Source organism: Ochotona curzoniae, unplaced genomic scaffold (genome assembly GCF_017591425.1).
Source record: "Ochotona curzoniae isolate NIBS_2020 unplaced genomic scaffold, NIBS_Ocur_1.0 contig_3520, whole genome shotgun sequence".
NCBI lineage: Eukaryota > Metazoa > Chordata > Mammalia > Lagomorpha > Ochotonidae > Ochotona > Ochotona curzoniae.
In genome coordinates, this window is record NW_024465894.1 from 7047734 (window position 1) to 7062119 (window position 14386).

Consider the following 14386-nt stretch of genomic DNA (forward strand, 5'->3'; position numbering starts at 1 on the left):
TGGGCGGCCAGCAGGCCCGGGACTAGAAGCCAGGAGTCTGCACCAGCCTTGGGCCTGCAGATAGCATCCTTGTGTTGCCACGGAGATAAGTGGGCCACGTGGCTGGAAGGTTGGATGGCTCCTAGGTGGACCTGACGGCTTGGGTGTCACGCTGCCAGGCAGCATGTGCCATGCTGGAGGTGCTCAGCCACCGTACCTGATTTTACCCTGTCCTCAGGTCCTGAAGCCCAGGGAAATGTGGCAGTGGCAACTTTGAGCAGGTTTGTATGTCTGACCTACATTGTTGGAAAGAAAACGTTAAAACGTTGCACTGAAGTAGTTCATATACATAGTGACCTATTAAACAGCACAGGAGAGCTCACCATGAAAAGCAGATCCTTACTCTCATTTTCTGAGTTTAATCCCACTCCCTTGAGGTCACTGCTTTGAATAATTTTGATTTCTTGGCCAGTACCTTCTTAAATAAGAACAGCAGTGTTATGGTCTGAATGTTGGTGACCTTCCCCTCCCCAATTCAGATGTTGAGATCTCAGCCCCCAGTGGGTAGCATTAGGGGGTGTGATGCCTGGGGACTGATTGTGTCATGAATATGAGCCCTCATCAATGCCCCCAGGTGTCTCTCCCCTCTCTCCACTCCGCGTCCAAAAAAAAAAAAAAAAAACGCCCAAGGGACAACTACTGGGGCTCAGTAGGTGAAGACATTGCCTGCAGTGCCGGCCTTCCTTATGACTATCAGCATTCAGCATCCCATATGGGTACCGGTTTGACTCTCAGCTGTTCCACTTGCAATCCAACTCCCTGCTCTATGACCTGGACAAGCAGCAAAGGATGGCCAAGTCATTGGGCTCCTGCACCCACGTGGGAGACCTGGAAGAAACTCCTGTCTACTGGCTTCAGAGTGACCCAGTTCCAGCTGTTGCAGCCATTTGGGAAGTAAAGCAGCAGATGGAAGACTTCTGTTTCTTCCCCTCTCTCTATGTAATCTTGCCTTTTAAATAACTAAATATTTTTAAAGGCCCCAAGAAGGACAAATGTTGTGGCACATGGGGTTAAGGCTCTGCTTGTAACACCAGCACCTTGTATTGAGTGCCAGTTTGAGACCTGGACACTCTGTTTCTTTTTTTTTTTTTTTTAAAGATTTATTTTTATTATTTTTTTATTGGAAAGGCGGATATACAGAGAGGAGAGACAGAGAGGAAGATCTTCCATCCAATGATTCACTCCCCAAGTGAGCGCAACGGGCCGATACTATGCCGATCCGAAGCCAGGAGCCTCTTCCAGGTCTCCCACGCGGGTGCAGGGTCCCAAAGCTCTCCCAGCCACAGGCAGGGAGCTGGAAGGGAAACGGGGCTGCCGGGATTAGAACCGGCGCCCATATGGGATCCCGGGCGTGCAAGGTGAGGACTTAACCACTTGCGCCACCGCGCGGGGCCCAACACTCTGTTTCTAACCCAGATTCCTGCCAGTGCATTCTGGGAGGCAGTAGGTGGTGGCCTAAGTACTTGGGTCCTCGTCACCCACAAGGGAGATCTGTATGGATTTCCTGGCTCTTGGCCTTGGCCAGTACACCAGCAGATCCACTATTCTGCTGTATATATATCTACCAAAACCAGTGGATGGCATGCAGCAACTACTTTGTAAGTGCTTAACTGGAAATAGCCTTTTTTTTTTTTTTTCCTCATCAAAAAAGCAATATCTCCTGTAAAGAGAGACATTTGGACATTTGCGGGGCTGGAGTGGCCTGATGACATCTGCTTGTCCTGCAAGAATCCTTCTGGGCTGAATTTCCTTAGGTGGGGTTAGACTCAAGCCCAGCTTTCAGTCTTGCAGGTGCGGGAGGAGCAAAGTTTGTGGTTGCGTGGGGATCAGACCGCTTACAGACCGCCTTCAGCTCCAGCAGCACCCCGAGGCCCAGCGTGGCTGTGCAGTCAGCAATGCTTCGCCCATTCTTCACGGGGCAAAAACAATCCCACCAAACAACTCAGTCTTTTTATGACTTAAGTGATCAAATAAAATATCCTTTAACATGTTTTATAACCCAACTAGTTCAGCTGTTATGAGTCTTGTATATTAAAGATTATGTTTGCAGTCTGTGCAGTCTCACAGTTATAGCTTTCACAAAGCCAAATGCCTTCCCATGAAATGTTTTTCAACATGGGGGAAGGACCGGTAACTGTAATAATCAGAAGAAAATACACTTTTCTTTCCTGCTTTTAAGAAATCATGGTAAAATACACATAAACATAAGGTCTGCCATCTTAACCATTTTTTATGCGCAGCTGGTGGTAATAAATGCATTAATAGTGTTTTGCTAGGAATATTACCATCCTGTCAAAGATCTCTTCCTCTTAAAAAACCCAAACTCTAAATCTATTAAATACAATCTCTCCATTCCTCTCTCCGCCCAGCCTCTGGCAACCATCATCCTGCCTATGATCTGATTACTCTGAGCACCTCATGTCGGTGGAATCCCCAAGACAGAGACAGTCCCAGTGCCCCCGGGGCCTTGAGAGACACGTGCAGTTCTAATCCGGCTCTAGCTGTTGACCACTGGACGAGGTCCGGGCAGCGAGTGCCCTTGTCCTGTGGTCTCCTCGCAGTCACAGAAATAATGATATTCGGTCTAACCTTCTCTCCCTTCTGACGAGAGAGCATGCTCAGAAGAGCATTGAAAATTCCCCCAGACCCACACCCTCCAGATTGCGTCCCCTCTCTTTACAAGTTTTCTAATCGAATTCAGTGGGGACTCACACTTCTAGAACCAGGATTTGATTCTGCACAGGCTTGGGATCTGATGTCTTCTCTCAGAGGTGGAATTACATTTACTAAGCTCACAGGGGCAGTGATGGAAAATTGGAATGTCAGCGTATTCCTTCACAACAGGAAATATAATTGTCAAGCATTATGGAAAATTCTTACCGACGCAACTTGCATATTTTTTTCTAAGGGAAAAGTCAAATTATACAGAGATGTGGTTTGTTGAGCATTTTATCATTTAACCCTACTGACAAAGAGCCTACTATATGTCAGGAATAATGTTGGACATTCTATGAAGAAAAAGGAATAAGAGACAGGCTCAGTGTCACATGTCCTAAGGTACAGGGGGAAGGTGGGCTTGACCACATAATTGGACTTTGAGGTTAAAAAAAAAGTCTGCACCAGGCCAGCACTGTGGCATAACAGATTAAGTCTCTGCCTGCAATGCTTAACATCTCAAATGGGCAGTGGTTTGAGTCCTGACTGCTCCGCTTCAGATCCAGTTCCATGCTGATGTGTTTGGAAAAGCTGTGGAAGATGACCCATGTCCTGAGCCCCTGTACCCAGTTGAGAGACCAGGATGAAACCGTGGCGCCTAGCTTCTGCCTGGCTCAGCCTTGGCCACTGTTGCCATATGGAGTATCAACCAGTAGATAGATTTCTGTCTTTCTTTATCTCATTTTCTATAACTCTGGATTTCAGGTAAAAATAAAATAATTTTTTTAAACTATACACCTTAGTCTTCACATCCTCTCTGAGCCCACTGGATTAATAGCATGGAAAACCCTTTTAAAAGAAAATAGTAGGGAGGTTGATGCCATGGCATAGTAGGCTAAGCTTCTGCCTTTGGCACCATAGCCCCTATGGGCACTGGTTTGAGTCCTGGCTACTCCACTTCTGATCCAGCTTCCTGCTTGTAGCCTGGGAAAGCAGTAGAGGACGACCCCAAAACCTTGGGCTCCTGTACCCATGTAGGAGACCTGGAGGAGGCTCCTGGCTCCTTGTGGCAATTTAGGGAGAGTGGGGGATGAATCAGTACCTCCTTCTCTCTGTAGATTTATATTTCAAATAAAAATAAATCTTTTTAAAGGCAATTTAGTAGGACAAGGGTCAGAAAGTTATGGGTAAAGGGCCTAATCCAGCCTGCTACCTGTTTCTATGTATTTTGCAAGCCACAAACAGTCTAAACTTCTAAGATCAGCACAAAAGTTCTACTGACTAATTCTTGATCTCCAAACACTGGCATCCCATATGGGCTCCAGTTCATGTCCTGGCTGCTCCACTTCCCATTCAGCTCCCTGCCTATGGACTGGGAAATCAGCAGAGCATAACCCATTGCCTTGGGACCTAGTGCCTGCCTGAGAGACCTAGAAGAAGCTCCTGCCTGCTGGCTTTGAATTGGCTCAACTCTGGCCATTTTGGTCATTTGGGGAGTGAGCCAGCAGATGGAAGATCTTTCTCTCTGTGAATCTGCCTTTCCAACAAAAATAAATAAGTCCTTAAAAAAAATAATCTAACCTTCTGAGATGGTTGCAAAAGCAACCAAAAGAAGGTGAACTGTGACACAGGCTCAAGATGCAAATTTTCAGTTTCAACATTCATGAAGTTGGGTTGGAACACAGCCACGTGTTCTGGCACATGTTCCACACATTGTCTGGAGCAGTTCTCATGCTGCAGTGACACGGTGGGGTACATGCAATGGAGCACAGATGGAGGGAAAAGCCAAAAATATTTACTATCTGGTCTTTTACCAATTTTCTTTTTCAATCTCTGCTCTAGTGCAGCACTATTTGCTAGAGCGCCTACAAAGACGGAAATGCTATCTCCAGTCTAGCACAGTGGCCAGCACTACCTGTGTCAGTCTTGAAATAGGACTAGTGCGAAGAACTCATTTTTTAGAAGAATAACCAACACGGCCAGAGGTTACCATCTTGAATGCTGCTGCCCAGAGGAAGAAAAGGGGTATTGAGGTTAGGAGATGCCAAGCTTGGTGGAGACAGGATGTTGGGTTGAAGGCAGAGGGATGAAATCGACATTAACATAAGGAAGAGTGAGTTGCTTTCCCTAATCCTGTCTCTCTCCCAGGTTTTCTTCCCAGTCTAGAATCCAGAATGCTGTGCCGGAGACAGGCCCCGGGCACACAGCAACGGCAAGACTTCTAGGTCAAGTAAGACTGGGTAGAATTATGCTCCTGGAAAAACGAAGGTGGACATTGTGTGCTGGAGAATTTTCAAAAATCATACCTAACCTTTAGGTATCCTCAGCTAGCAGTACTGCAAGCTGTAGGATTTCTCTTGTTAAAAAAAAATTCATATATTTGAAACAGTAGAGTGGCAGCAAAAGAAGAAGGGAGAAGGGAGATAGCTTCCATTTATTGGTTTACTTCCCAAAGGGCCACACTAGCCAGAGCTGGTGCAAGCTGAAGCCAGGAGCTTGGAACTTCATCTGAGTCTCCCACGTGGGTGTCAGGGTCCCAAGTACTGGGGCCTTTCTCACTGTACAGTGCCACCAAGATGCTGTCACCAGCTGTGCCATGATGCCACCTCCAGAGGATCAGTTCCTTGCTGTGCACCTGTAGGCTGACTTGAAGCTGTTGTCCCGCCAGGCCTGCCTAGTGCTAGCCCTGCCACAGATCAAAATTCAAACATTAAAGTACAGTTTCTTTCAAATGTTTATCATTTTAATACCATTATAAGCCAAAAAAAAAAAAAAATCCCAAGTTGAGGGGCCATCTGTAAGCGGTTTCTTTAATAACCCTTCACCTGGGTTTTCTCCATTTGTAGCTGTTGTACTGGAAAGATCTCCTTCGGTGCCAGCAGACTGCAAAGTGTTGTCCACGGCACAGAAAGGACTCGGATGTTTGGAATAAAGCTCCTGTAGAGTACATGTGGATGGGGAATGCTGACCATCACCATCAACACGCTGTGCCAAACACGCCTGTCCTAAATGGTAGGTGTTTGCATTTCGAATTTCGCAGTGTCTCCTTTGTTATTTCAGTGAGGCATCTAAATGCAGGAGAGAGAATTAGGGGTGCTCAGTCAATCTTCAGCCAACAATTGGATCAACAGCTTCAGTTTCCTTTTGTAAAAACATTAAGTGCAAAAAGGGCAGCAAAAATCATCCCCAAGCGCAGTCCCTATTGGATAAACATCACCTGGACAGCACTGGATGCCCCAGCCCATAAATAGTCACAGACACTTATCAAGAGAGAGTAATAATTATCAATAAAACAGGATCAAGTGACACATTTTAAAATTTCTCCTGTTACTGATCAATACATCATGTATTTATCTTTCCTATCTGTCACAAGACGGAGGCAGGTAGCTATTTTCAGTATCCAGGTAAGGAGAGTGAGCCTTAGGACATTAAAACTTTGTCCATGATCACGTGTGACCAGTCAGGAAATCCCTTGGCCATCTCCTCCAGGGGCCAAGCCTGGAGTTTCGCAGGAATGAGCATCCTTCTCGCTCTCAGTTGAGCTTACTGGGAAGCAAGTCGTTCTATACAGCGGAGCATCTTGGTGGTTCAGGGGCAAGCAACCCATGTGCTAATTCCCAATCGAGACCATCTGGGCGTGTCCCACGTGGAGGTTGGAATCCTGCAGCTTCTCCAGCTCTTTGCCTTCTTTCCATTCTTTGCGCAGCCAGTGCCTCTCCGTAGCTGCAGGTGCACCATCTCACCAGCAGGTGTCGCCCTGGGCCCCGTGTGCAGCCCTCCCGGAGGTCGAGGCGGCTCCCCAGGGTGAGCTCTTCATTCCATCCAGCTCCCAGCAACTGGAGAAAGAGGAGCTCCTTTCAAAGCAAGCTGAGGAAAGGTGGGCTCCCTGAGGTCAGCCACAAGAGCTAATCCGCAGGTACCCAAGACGGGGGCTGGCCCATCCGAAACCACCCATGTGCTCCTTGACAACTTCAGCTACACCTTAGAATTTCAGGGAACTTTTGAAATCTAATCCCGGCAGCCCCACTTCCCATCCAGCTCCCTGCTTGTGGCCTGGGAAAGCAGTTGAGGACGGCCCAAAGCCTTGGGACCAGGCACCCACGTGGGAGACCTGGAAGAAGCTCCTGGCTGCTGGCCTTGGATCAGCTCAGCTCAGCTGTCACGCTCACTTGGGGAGTGAATCAGTGGACGGAAGATCTCCCTCTCTCTCCTCCTCTCTGTATATCCGCCTTTCCAAAAAAAAAAAAAATCTTAAAAAACAAAACAAAAGCAGAGATGGGGAAGCAGAAAAGATGGAGAGGAGAGAGAAAGAGACTCCCACCTGCTGCTTACGCACGATGGCCAAACCAAAACAAGAAGGCAGGGATTCCGGCCAGGGCGCTAACACGGCAGAGCAGCCTCCTGCTTTAGTCATCACCTTCTGACTCCCAGCACGTCAGCTGCAAGTGGGAACAGAACGTGGGACAGACACCAACCCAGGCACTGTCTGACACAGGATGCAGCCATCCGTGTGTGTGCGTGTATTGTTCATTCCATTTTTTTTTTTAAATTCTTTATTGGAAAGGCAGATCTACAGAGAGAAAGATTGTCCACTGTTTATTCCTCAAGTGGCTGCAACTGCCGTAGCTGAGCTACTCCAAAGCCAGGAGCCAGGAATCTCCTCTGGGTCTTCCATACAATTAGGGAGCTGGATGCGAAGTGGAGCAGCTGGGACATGAACTGACACCCACATGGGATCACAGCAGATGCAAGATGAGGATTTAGCTACTAGGCTATGGCACCAGGCCCCCAAGTGTGTTTTAACTGCTGTGGCAAACCCTTGCTCCTTTTATCCGTTTGTGCTGAACCTTGCAACCTTGCACATCTCTCCACAAAGCCAGTGCCATCCTTAACACATTTCTGTGGCTCTTGGTTTTCCTTGTGGGTGACAGAGAGGAAGAAGGCCAGGCTGTGAGGTGGCAGAACCCCAGGCCATCCCTCCACCTTTTGCCTCTGCACGTGTCCCTGAGAACCCAGGACTTCACCCCTCAAAGTCTTGCTCCAACCAAGGCCCCTCCCCCACTTCACCTGCTGCTTCAGACACTCCCTTCTTATTCAGTAACAGAATCCTAAATCCTGGGCCTGGTGCAGTAGCCTAGTGGCTAAAGTCCTCACTTACATGCACTGGGATCCCATATGGGAGCTGGTCCATGTCCTGGTGGTCCCGCTTTCCATCCAACTCCCTGTTTGTGGCCTAGGAAAGCAGTCAAGGACAGTCCAAAGCCTTGGGACCCTGCACCCATGTGAGAGACCTGGAAGAAGTTCCTGGCTCCTGGCTTCAGATCAGCTCAGCTCCGGCCATTGCGGCTGCTTGAGGAATGAATACAGATGAAAGATCTCTCTCTTTCTCTCTCCTCCTCTCTGTCTGAATTTCCAATAAAAATAAATGAATAAATCTTATAAACTGTTTTTTTTTTTCTTTAAGAATCTTAAATTCAATCTCTTTGCTGAGAGTGCCCAGCTAGAAAGTACTGCATTTTCTCTTGTAGCTCGAGGTGGTTCCCCTGACGCAGCTCTGACTAACGGAATGGAAACAGAAATCTGGACAAGATACTGGGCATCTCTTGTCTTCCTCATGGAAGAGGAGACAGGAGCTCAGGAAGTACAGGCCATTTTCTCTTTGCGTTTGGTGTTATTCCTTCCTGGAATGTAGGTGAGGTTTCTGGAAGCAGGGCAGCTATCTTGTGACTGTGAAGACAAAAGCTAAGGGAGCTGCTAAGGGTGGCAGCTCAGGCCTTAAGGATTTCTTTGAGACTTGCTACCGGCCCGGGCTGCTTCACTCTGGACTTCCTGTTTATGTTGTCCGATTTCTATTACACACAACTCAGTATAATCCTGACTGACAAGTTCTCTAAGAACACTTTTTAAATTTTTTCTGGTCTGATAGTGCTGGCATGTGGCCCTAACAAGCACCTGTGGCAACCTAAAAATAGACCTGCGAGCGGGGATCAGCTGTGGCTTTGATTCTGAACTTGCTGAGCCATCACTTGTTCCACGCATGCTCTGAACTAGAACACCTTACTTAGGCCCTCCTTGGCCAGCCGGAGCTCCGTGTGCTCTCGGAGATGCTTCAATGGAGTTCCGGCTCCTTCCCCACTTCTGCTGACGGTGCAGCTCTGCTAGCAATGCCGAGGGCTTCAAACAAGGGACCAGAAACAGGGGGTTTTTGGCAAAGTCTGGCTCAAGGTAGGAGGCTCCCCGTCTGCTGGCTTCCCAGGAGAGTGTTTTGCCCTCTGCTTGTCCTTAGCAGGTCACCCAGGGCCATGTGTGGGCCTGCTATTTGGTTGCCTGCAACAGAAGCAGACTCTGTACGCCTGGGGGGAAAAACCCTCATTGACTGGAATAATATAAAATAATTGTGATAGAACCACAGACAAAACCAGGCAAAAAGAAGCCATAGCTCCAGGTGGACTGAGCAGCTGGAACAAGCCTTGGAATGACATGGAGAGAGTCCTGAGGCAGGATGCCTGGACTGGCTTGCTTTCCCTCCCTTCTTCCCTTTGTTCCTTCCTTCCTTCCTTCCTTCCTTCTTTTCTTCCTTCCTTCCTTCCTTCCTTCTTTCCTTCCTTCCTTTCTTTTTTCCTTTCTTTCCTTCCTTCCTTTTAGATTTATTCATTTTTATTGGAAATATAGAGGGAAGGAGAGACAGAGAGAAAGATCTTCCATCCTCTGGTTCACTTCCCAAGTGGCTGCAACAGCTGCAGCTGAGCCGATTTGCAGTCAGGAGCCAGGAACCTCCCCCAGGTCTTCCATGGGGCACAGGGTCCCAAGGCCTCGGGCCACATTCTCCACTGCCCTGGGAGGGAGAAGCAGGTGTGCATCGGGCAGGTGTACACTCTTTCCTGGACACAGCCCACTGACTGGCTTATGCATCCACAGTCCTGTGTCCGTACACTCTTGAGCAAGGCCCTTAGCTGTAAACAGCACTCCCCTGGGTGCACGGTGGACTTACTCTATTGCTGTCAGGACTTCTGGCACCTGCGGCGAGTTGAACTCTACTCACAGGTTTGACGGTTTGGAGGTGGGGAATCAGCAAGCCCTTAGCCTCATAGTGCACCATGATACTGTTTTCAAAGACACACAGAGCAGGACTCTCCCGGCAGAATGGATATATTTTGATTCTCTCCATCATATTTTTATCACCTTGGCAAGGTGAAATTTTAAGTCCTTTTTCTGCTCTGAAGACATACAAGGCATTCCTGAGATAAACCTTGAAGAAACAGGGATTTAGGCCCCATGGTCTCTAGACACTTCAAGAATTGCCGGCACATCTGGCATCTTCATGGTCCTCCCCCCTCCTCCCATCACTACCACCACCACCACCACAGTCCAACCAAGCCCCATGCTGGTGATACAGTGCTGCATCTCACACCCCAAGCAGCTCCATCTGTGTCAGCTGCACTGTAACGGGGATCGGCAGCACCACTGGCATTACATGCTAAGTGATGCCAGGGGCCCGGCCCACGTGCCCGCTGCCAGGCTGGCACACCCACCCCTGGCTACTGTGAGGGTCAGCCACTCAATGCACACCTGGCTGCCTCTCCTGAGAATTCCCCTGTGCTGGTGGAATTCCCTCATCAGCAGGAAATGCCAGTCCTCTCAAGGACGCCTGTATCCCTCTCACTCCTGCTCCTTTGCTCAGTCCAGGACAAGCCCACACTCCAGAACTCTGGGGAGCTCCTTTGAAAAGAAAAGGTGTGTATTTCAGCTATAGTTTGAAGCTACAGGATCGGAGGTCCCACAACCCGGTGTCTGGGGGAGGATGCTCAGTGGCAGGTGCTGCGGCAGATCACAGCACGAGACAGGAAGCCGAAGCAGCACAGCCAGGCAGGACATGAACTCACACAATGAGAAGTTCCCTCCCAGCACACACCACTCCCGTGACCCGAAGACATCCCAGGACTCTCAACACTCAGGTGCGCTCTTTAGGACAAATTCCCGTCCTAACCAATCAACCCTAACCAATCAACCCCATGGAGACCAACCCTTCATGGAGACCATGGACTAGCTGGATCAATTTTGGGGCAACAAATCCTACTCAACCTATACTACTCAGGCTTCCAACCCCAGATCTCATGTTTGTAATCAAAAACAGACCATAGCCACAGTAAAACTAGCCAAGTGAAGAAGAAGAAACCAAACTTAACTTGAACTAACCTCAAGGAAAAGTAGTTTTTCTTTAGCCTTAGGAGGGATAAAAGAGGAGCTGGCCTTCAGGATAAGTGGAAGAAGGAATCCCAAGCCGAGCCGCTCTCTCGCTCATCCTGCACCCCAGCCTCCTGCCAGGAAAGGGCTTCAGGGAACCCGTCCCACCACTCAGAGCCTCACCTCACCTGAATGCAAAGGACAGCTGTCCAAAGCTCTAGCGGGGAATGAGGCTCTGACCCGTGGACTCGCCGCAGGTGGCTCCCTAATCCAGGAGGAGGAAACAGGGAGATTAGAAAGAATATGAAAAGCCCATAGACGGGGGCGAGGTGGCTGAAGCCTCCCCTTTCTCTGTAATTAGGACTTTTGCACCTGCACGCGGTCTTGCCTGAGGAGCAGGTGGTGTGATGTGGGGAAGGTCGATGTCACAGAGATCTAGATTCAAACGGCAGCCTTCCCGTGTCTATCACGCACACTCCCCGAGAAGGGGATAACTGGTAGCTGACCCTGGGTGGTCTCTGCACTTCCCTGGGTCTCAGTTTCCCCGGAAAGCAGAGGTGATTATTATAACCCGACTATCAGAGTTAAGCCAATGACACGATGGAGGTGGATTACCTCATGCATGGAAGGCACGTGGTCAGCATTAGCGTCCACACACTCTTCTGTTCCAGCAACTCCATCTCCTCTGTGATGCTATTTCTGACCAGGCTAGCGAGGCAGCCTTCACTCTTACTGAGGTCTGTAGGCTAAAGGGAAATAGATTATATTAAAAATATCTGTGCGAGGTCCCAATTCTTTGCTAACAGTTGCATAAATCTTGAAGTCTCCTCCATCTTTTTCTGCACTGTGACCAGCCGCCGGAGCAATTAAACATTGATGCCGCAGCTATACTTATCAGCTCGTCCTTCTTCTAGCCAAGGCGTGGACATCATCAATTCTCGGGTTCAAATAAAAAATTTAATCCTCACATTTGAGGACTTCTTCAGCTTGTGAAGTAGTTCCAGATTCACCTTTTCCACACATTTGTTATAAATAATGAAAGCAGCATGGAAAAGTACAAAGCATAGAGTTAAAAAGCCAAATGACCAAGGTTAACATTGCCAGTGATAGTCATGTGGCTATCACAAACCTTCCAGCATAGCGTGACCAAATGAGACCGGCCCTTCTCGGGGAGGATTCTTCCCCCAAACCCATAAACTCAGCCGCCTCCAGACAGGCCAACAGCAGGGTGTTCTCTAAAACCACAACCCTGAAAGTGTTAAGGCTATGGAAGACAAGGTAGTGGGAAAACGTTGGGCCAGAGGACACGAAGACGCCATGGTGTCTATAGGATGGGTGCCATATCCTAGTTTGGAAACATATAGAAAGTTGACAGCAGTGTGTAAAAGCCAGAAAACTGGAACGAAGTGCGTAGTGAAGAGTGTCAGACCAAGCACAAGTTTATTTCTTTGTTTTTGTAAATGTCCTATGATTAGGTAAGATATTGACATTTCAGGGAGTTGGGCGAAGGGGAAATAGAATTTTCTGTCCTGTCTGTGCAACTCTTCTGTAAACTCTTCTGTAAAATTAAAAGTTCAAAAACAGAAATAAGCAAGAAATCCTGAAATAAGCATAATTCAAATCATAGGAACATCATTTCAGACATCTTTCAATATCTGTATACAGAGTTAGAAATAATCATAATTCTTTTTTTTTTAAAGATTTATTTGTATTATTTTTTCATTGGAAAGGCGGATATACAGGGAGGAGAGACAGAGAGGAAGATCTTCCATCCGATGATTCACTCCCCAAGTGAGCGCAACGGGCCGATACTATGCCGATCCGAAGCCAGGAGCCTCTTTCGGGTCTTCCACGCGGGTGCAGGTTCCCAAAGCTTTGGGCCGTCCTCGACTGCTTTCCCAGGCCACAAGCAGGGAGCTGGATGGGAAGCAGGACCGCCGGGATTAGAACCGGCGCCCATATGGGATCCTGGAGCGTTCAAGGCAAGGACTTTAGCCACCAGGCTTTTGCGCTGGGCTCAGGAAAAATTTAATTAGCCATCATCAGTGCTAACAGTTTTCTGCATTCTTCTTCCAAGACTTTTTTTATGCATTCATGCACTTCATAGTGAACTGATACTTCCAAAAAGTCACAGAAGGCATACAAATGTTAGCCATGAGACTGGAGTAAATTTACAGCCATATACACTGGACAGCCACAGTCCTGCCAGGATAGGGGACACCCCCAACTTCCCCCAAGTAGCTTCCTCATCAGCAGCCCCCTTCCCCTCCAACCTTGAGTACCATAGGTTAAATTCTGAATTTCATAAAAATAGCCTTGATGGGTTTTTAATTTTAAATGGATATGACTGTCTTCCATGCTTTTCCACCTAATGCATGCTCTTCCCCCCATGCCGCTAGTTCTTTCACAGCTTATTTCGTGTGAATGTGTTGTATCATGAGGCCCCACGACTTATTTAAGTAACTCAGTTCTTGCACACCGAACTTAGTTTTGAGTGTTTGCTATTTTAAAGAAGTGGTAGGGTGAGCATCTCTTTTCACACAGAGCTTTCCAGAAGGATAGGATAACAGGGTGGTTCAGGGTTTTGGTGTGAACTGGAGCCTGCTGCTCCCCAGCTGCCTGAACTTAAGCAACTCACCGCTCCTCCCCTAGGAATGGGCCCTCTACCGCCTCGCACGTTGCGATGTGGGCCATGTGAAACATGTCAGGTGCTTAACACAGTGCCCGGTGGGGTGCAGATGCAGCCCATGTGCACCTGCTGGTTTCCATCCTCATCTTCATGTCTAATTGTTTCCTCAGGAAAAATTCCTCGAAGTAGGAAAGGGCGCTCGTCTTTAAGGCCTTTCAGTACAATCTGCTCAATTGCCCTCCAGAAGAGCCTTGCCAACTTGCAGTTCTACCAGCTGCATCTGGGAGCATCTGTTCATCCTCCCGCCACGAGTCGGGTGAGTGTCGAAGGGCAGGCAGGCAGCGGGAGGGAGGAAGGGAGAGAGGCAGGAGCGCAGGAAGGGAGGTGAGTTGTTCTGGTTTCTGGTGAAGTCAAACATTTTCTTTTTTTCACCCTGGCCATTTGCTTTTCTGCATTTGGAAATTTGCCTGGTCAGGTCTTCTGCCATTTTTTTTTCTTTTCTTTTTCTGTTGGGATGTGGGATGATATTTCTATAACTGGGCCACTGCCCACTGCAAGAAGTCCTGCTCCTCCTGCTCGGACCACAGTGCCTGTGGCAGGGCTTTGGCATGCCCCATGTTCCCAACTTACCACCTTGGCAGTCTACCCAATTTCCTCATCCCGTTAGCTTAGAGGTTCCGCTTCTTTCTTGCCGGCTTCCCTCTCCGTCTATACCTCCTCCACCCACCCCCCAGGTCTCACCAGCCTGAGATACACAGGTGCTCAGGGCAACCAATAGATCAGCATCTCTCTCTCTCTATTTATTTATTTATTTTTCAAATATTCCTTGCCTGGGGGCTGGCTTGGCTCAATGGGTTAAGTCACTACTTGCAATGCTAG